Here is a 7,429-nt window from a genome sequence, read left to right as displayed (position 1 = left end):
CTCTTGCATAGACACCATCACCCCCTCAACAGACATGGAAGACTCATTTTCCACAACAATCTTACAAAATCCAGGGTAAATTCCTCACTAGAGACCCCCAGAATGCCTTTCTGGCTTTCACTTTGCCGTTTCTTGGGTTCTGCAGTGTCCACCTGCACTTTGCCCGAAGTCCATCCCAAGGCTCCGGAGAGGCTCTATTCCCTGGACTAGGGGTCCTCTGCGATCTCCCCTCCCCACCATTACCTTGAAGGAACCAAATGGGGCTAAGCCCAAGGCTCCTGTCCCTCCCTCATGTGCCCCATGGCATGTGGAACATAGCCACAATTCTGCTGGCCATCCATCGCAAATCTGGCATGATACAGGAGTATCTCCACTAGAGGAGTCCATCCAAAGTGGTTTTTAATTCAAATTGAGGTGTTTTTGAGGCAGATGGAGGCTTTTATTCAAAATTGGGAAAATCCAAGATGGCCGTTGCAGCAGCATAGTTGCACCAAAAACAGCCCAGGAAAACCCACCCAGAGATCAACAAATTGAGGAAAGGGGGTTTTTTTGGAGGTGGGTAACCCTAGAAACAGCCCCAGCAATCCTTGAAATCTGAAAACTCAGACCTCCCCCCCACCCCTGATTTTCCCCATAGACATCAATAGGCAGTACTCGCTATCTGTCTGTGCTAGGTTAGCCTGCTGAAGCTATCAAAGAAGCTGGGAATAGAGAAGACACTGCCTCACAGCAAACCAGTTCCATGTGCTGGGATCTTCAGGCTGCCAGTCAGACATAAAGCCCGACCAAGACCTCAACCCCCAAGGATCCACATGCCAAGTGGGGGAAGTAATTTACGCAACCAGCACCCATTAAGTCCTGCTAGACCAAAACTGGCACCAAGCACCTAATAAATCAGGATGCATGCAAGTTTCAAGGAGAACAGATCCCGAGCTCCAATGCTGGTCGGTCATACAGGAACCATGATGGTTGATGTGCCAGCTGCAATCATCTGTCCCAGTAGCTGTCTCGCAGGCAGAGCTGCCTCTCAACACCAGAAAGCCTTGAACTCGGAGAAAGCACCCAAAAAATAATACAGTAAAAGATTTTCAGAGCAGATCAGAATCATACCTTCTCAACTCACCTGCAAAAGGAAAAAACTTAAGGGGGCTCTACAACAGTGTTTCTCAATTCGGTCCTGGAGTACCCCTTTGCCAGTCAGGTTTTCAGGATATCCACAATGAATATGCATGAGATAAATTTGCATATAATGGAAGCAGCAAATGCAAATCAAGTTTATGCATATTCATTGTGGATATCCTGAAAACCTGACTGGCAAGGGGGTACTCCAGGACTGAGTTGAGAAACACTGCTCTACAACACTGAAGGAGGAGGGTAGAGCTGAAGAATGTAAATTTCATCCTTCTGCAATCAACTCATAAGTATGGGAATATCATCTACTGTCAGGACTCCTATGTCCTTTGCCCCAGAAATGTCACTATTATATGTCCATTCAGTCAATGAGTTTAGAATCACTCAGGGGGAAGTTATCAAGGTGTGCTAAAAGATTGGCTTTTTCACACCTTGATTTACCATGGGAATTACCAACCTGTAGCATCTTTGCACCACAGATTGTTGATTCCCATGGAAAACCAATAATGCTACTTGTGAGCCACCATGCAAGCAGCGCTATTCTATTGGTCTGGGAGCACTGGGATGCCAAACTGTGGCCTTGTTTCTGGGCCCTCTCTTAAAGGGGCCAGCGATGTGAAAAAAAAAAATGGTTGGCTCAAGAGTGCCCCCCACAATAAAAAAGGTCCTCTTGCAGGTATCCTCCAATAGTGACTTCCAACCAGACCCCCAACTTAAAAGGCCCTTTTCTAAGGTGTGAATTCCAGCCATAAGCCCCACCCTTTCTCTGAAACCCCCCTCCCAAGGTGTATCTTAGATATTCCCTGGTGACTAGGGGTGGATGGGCAGGAGCAATCTCCAGTCACTACTGTTCTCGTTAGCACCAGGATCCAAAAAGGCACTGGTGAACCCAAGCAACAGTCTTGTAGTACTACCTCTAAGGGTCATTAGTTCAATATAGGGGCCAGTAAAGACAGCAGTGAGTGGGGATTGCTTTTCCTCATCCACAAGACACCAGGGAACATCTAAGATACACCTAGAGTAGGGGTCTCGAGGGCCGCAATCCAGTCGGGTTTTCAGGATTTCCCCAATGAATATGCACGAGATCTATTTGCATGCACTGCTTTCATTATATGCTAAAAACCGGCCCTCGAGGAGGGACTTTGAGACCCCTGACCTAGAGGAAAGGGCCTTTCTGTTGGGAGGAGGGAGCAATGTGAAGCCAAACCTTTTTTTGTTTTAAACATTGCTAGTTCTTTTAAGAGATGGCCTGGAAGTATCAAGCCACAGCCTAGTGGCATAAAGTTCCTGAGCAGCTTTGAGGTGGAGTTATTTTACTGGCTATACCATGATGTGCAGTGTGCACTGGGCAAGTAAGTGGGTTAGTGCCCTAACACAACTTGATAACTACCTCCTAAGATACCTGGTATGACAAGAACTGCCTTGCACTTCTTTTGTACTTTTTCACTTGCACTTCTTGAGAATCTGTAATATACAAAACACCTGTTCTATGATTGCAGAATCAGAATGCAGTGTAAATAATAATTTAGAGATTATGGACAATACAGACTTCATTTTGTAACAATGTGAATAAATCAAAGATGACCTAAGGGTTCACCCATTGCATATCACATATCTATAATCCACCCTTATAGTTTATGGAATTAAAGGGTGGGGAGTTGTCAACTTGGGCTAGCATTAGGATGTGTTATTTTACTGTTAACCCTAGTTATTTGAAGATTAGATTCTTACCTTTGTTAATCTTCTTGCTGTTAATCTTCTCTGGTATTCAATCCAAACCTGCAAACTGAGTTTTGCAGAAGTGTGATACTCATAGCTTTCAGCATCTCCTACATTGCCAGTGGAGTATAGTGTCCCCTTCGGTTTTGTCCCAAAGAAATCGATCACTACTGGAATAAAACACAAAGAAGAAAGGGTACAGGGAATTTCCCCGTAGACATTATACAGTTCTGTTCTGCTCTGCAGCTTACAAGAGGACAGTTAGTAATAAACATGAAAACATGTAAAAAACCAACCTGCTATGTGCAGACACTAACATCAAAGGAGCCAGAGGCTGAATAATGCACTTACATATTATAGGACACTCTTATACATGGCCATCTGGCTGGCAGGAGAAGAATTTCAGGCCTGGAAATTAGAAATATCCGAGGCAGAAAAGCAGGCAGTACTGAGAAAACAGAGGGCGGGTCATATGGACTCCAGAGAAGATTAACAAAGGTAAGAACCTAATCTTCCATTCTGTTATATCTCCTCTGGAGTCCGTACATATGGTTATGTATCAGAGCAATAACAACATCTAGAGTGGGACAGAAGAGCCTGCCCACAATACTGAGACCGCAATATTGAGACCCCAAAAATGGCATCCTCTCAAGCTACTACATTCACTCTGTAAAACCTTGTAAAGGTATGAAGAGAAAACTAAGTAGCCTCCCTACAAATTTCAGCTGGAGGGACTGACTGAGACAACCCATGAAGGTGAGACACGAAGGTGAGTGCAACTTGAGAGAAACCAGAGGCTGCTTTCCACAGGTGATGTATGTTGATGAGATGGCCATAGGAATCCATCTCAGTATTGTGGGCAGGCTCTTCTGTCCCACTTTGGAACTTTGATATTTTCAATAAAGTCCATTTCAGGAACATCGTAACTTCACAGTTTTTTTTGTTTTTTCCTAATCTCCTTGGAACCACCAGCGTAAGCTGCTCCTTGCGGTCCCTGTTCATGAAAGCTGCATCTGAAGAGAATGATGCTGATGGGACCACCGGGACAGGAGAGTCTCCAGTAGGGGCTGCATGTGTACCCTGGCCCAGGGAACAACCTCTAGGGAGGCTGCCATAGAGCCCAACACCTGAAGGTAGTGCCAGGCCATGCGGGTCAGAAGTGCTAAGAGATCTAAGATTTGTTTCTAAACTTCTGTTTGCATGGCTCAGGAAGAAAAAGTGGCCCTGGGCCATGTCGAACTGAATACCCAGATATTCCAAACTCTGAATTGGTTCTATCTGTCTCTTCCTGAAGTTGACAATCCAGCCTAGAATTTGCAGCAGAGCCACAACTGTCTGCACTGCCTACTTGCACTCTGGCTTGGACGGAGTGCTGATGAATCAATTATCCAGATAAGGGTGCACTTGGACACCCATTTTACAGAGATGAACAGCCATCACCACAATTACTATGATGAAAGTGCAAGGAGCTGTTATTAATCTGAAGGAAAGGGTTGCAAATTGGAAATGCTCCTGGAGAACATGAAATCTCAAATATTTACGGGAAGATGGGAATTTGAAGATAGGCTTCTGTTAAATCCAGAAGTGCCAGGGATTCTCCTGGATCTACTGCCGCAATGATCGATTGGGTTATTTCCATATGGAAACGTGGAATCGTCATAAATGCATGGATTGCCTTGAGATCCAGGATAAGCCTCTAGTTCTCTGTGCCTTTCTTGGGCACAATGAAGTATAAGGAGTATCTGCCTGAGCCCAATTTTTCGTTGGGGAGCAGTTTTATGGCGTAAATGTCTAAGAGCCACTGGAGCATGGTTCAGGACTTGGCCTCTTTTTCTGGCTTCTTGGCTGGAGAATCTAGAAACAAATCTGGATTGGGGGGGGGGGACAAAAGAACTCTATCTTGTGCCCTCTCATACAGCTGCTGAGATTCTGGGGCAATGGCACAAAGCCTGAAAATAGCTTCCACCACCCTTAAAGAGCCTTCAGGGGTCTCCCACTGCTCTGTGACCAGAGCATTCAGGTGCGATGGAAAAAAGGAGTACTGGAGAGGCTCATGACTGTACACTGAGAAGTGGAAGGCTGTACAAGCTTCAATTCTTTGACCACATCTCCAATAAAATGGTGGACCAAAACCAACTTAAACTGCTGCTGTATGGAGAGGTCATCACCCTGATCAAGGGCCATAGAAGCATCCTGCTTGATGGATCCAAAAATGGAATTGGAGCCATCCAGGACTCAGTCAGTGCCTTTAGACAAGAGGCAATGAATCTGACCTCCAACTCAGCCATTCTAGGTCAGAGTGGTTGTTGGCAGATCACTTAGCCCTGGAAGTGAAGACACTCCATGAAAACACTGCGACATACTCTGTCTGCAGAGCACAGCCTGGGGCCTGTTAAAAATGCTCTCCACATGAGATGGACAAATTCCGGGGAAAACCATTGTACAGGGGCAATAACTGACTCCTAACAGACCTCTAGTGAGGCTTTTGTGGGATCCACAGACTCCACGTGCTGACATTTCGTGCCCTTGCCAGTTTCGGCTGCAAGGTGGGATTTTTCCCCATCTCCCACACCCAAGATAGTTCCCCAGCCCTGGAAGACACGAATGGGGCTAAGCCCAAAGCTCCTATCCCCTCCTTATGCACGCCACAGCACATGGTACATGGATGCTCCTCCGTCAGCAATCCAGTGCAACTGACACACATGAATTCATGTAAGCACAAGCTTACATTCCTATCTATTTTTATAAAAATTGAGGGGTTTTGAGACAGATAAAAACTTTAGAAAAAGATATCGGATTTTTCACTCCATAAGATGCACTTTTCTGCCCCCAAAAGTGGGTGCGCCTTATGGAGTGAATACAATTTTTTTAAACACCAGGAGCTTTCCATGCTCCTGCTGGACAGCTGCCTCCTTTGTTGCTGCAGAGCGGTGATTAAGGCAGGAGCGTGAGCTTTTTGCTTTATGCCTGGTCTCACGCCGCTCCGTGAATGGCTGCCATCAGTTCTCACGAATCGCAGAAAGCTCCTGGCAAGACTGTGCTGGTCCACCAGCATTTAAAAAAAGGTACGGGGAGGGGGGGGGGGGCTGCCTACTACCAGACGCACCTACGTACAGAGGAGGAAAAAGCAAGAAAAAAAAATTCTAAACCAAATTTTTTTTTCTTGGTTTTTCCACCTCTACACTTAGGTGTGTCTTATGGTCAGGTGCATCTTATAGACCGAAAAATACGGTAAATTAAAATCCAAGATGGCCACCGCCAGAAAAATCATGCCAATGGAGAGTTAATAAAAAAACAAAAATCTTGAAAATAGGGTTTTTAGAGGTGGGGGACCCTCCCCACCAATTTTACCATAGGAAATAATGGGTTGTACTCAGTTCTGTGCATGCCTGCCTGTCAGCTTTTCCCTGCAGCCTCATAAATTTCTCTAAATTACTCCAATCCTTCAATCTTCAGGCTGCCAGTCAGACTGGCAGACTTGAGACTTCCCAGACTTGAGACCCAGACTTGAGACTTCCCAGGGGAATAAGACAGCAGGCTGGCACCACAGGTCAACCCAAAGGTTTGCCCTGTGAAACTGCAGTCTGGCCCTGTGGAATATGCATCCTCTCCCAGGCAGAGATCACCTACATAAGGTGACTTAGGGCACAGAAGTCACCAAAAATACCCCAAACTTTTGACAAAAAAAGAAAAACACAGCAGATCAGAAACATCTCTGTATGGTTTGCTTTCTGAAGGAAAACACTGAAGGGGACACTACATCCACTGGCAATGTGGGAGGTGCTGAAAGCTTTATCACATATCTGCAAGACCCGGTTTGTGGGTTTGGATTGAATACCATAAGTATGGATTCCAGAGGAGTAACAGAATAGTATCGAAGTCTCACTGCATATAATGGGACCTGTGCTAAAACAGTATGGGTTAGTAGTAAAATAACACTTTTTAATGGTAATCCATATTGATAACTACAACCCTAAATTAAACATTTTCAACACTAAAACCTAAATTTTACTAAGATACATAACTTTTGTACCTGTCCAGCAATCCTTGCCAATGCAGAAGCAACTTGAAACTTTCTGCCCCTGTTAACATGTTTACACATTAAAATCTCAGGAAAGGTGATGCTTCATAGTCACACCCTGAAATAAAAAGGTGCTTTGCAAAACACAGAGAAGGTGGTATTAGTGGCAACTTTATCAAACTTATATAGCTGGTTTCTGGATCCACACCAGCCCAACATTAAAAAATAAAACAAACAAAAAACCCCACAGGGGGCTTTTTCTGTACTGATCATTTCTGGGGATACATGAAACAAATAAATACATGCAGATTTTACCCTAATAAGCAAAGTTAGCTTAAGTGCCCAGTTTCTATGACTGATTAACAATGGCGTACCAAGGTGGGGTGGGAGGGTAGTCTGCCCAGAGTGCAGGGAGCTATGGGGTGCTGAGCAGTCACAGATCTGCAGTCCACCTGTGCGCAGCCACTGGCTCCTCCCCCATTGATGCCAACTTCTTGGAGGACCAGCAGATCTGATGGCCACACACAGGCAGCCCACAATCCTGCGACTGATCCCCAT

This window comes from Geotrypetes seraphini, chromosome 3 (genome assembly GCF_902459505.1).
Source record: "Geotrypetes seraphini chromosome 3, aGeoSer1.1, whole genome shotgun sequence".
Taxonomy (NCBI): domain Eukaryota; kingdom Metazoa; phylum Chordata; class Amphibia; order Gymnophiona; family Dermophiidae; genus Geotrypetes; species Geotrypetes seraphini.
Note: the sequence above shows the minus strand (reverse complement) of the source record.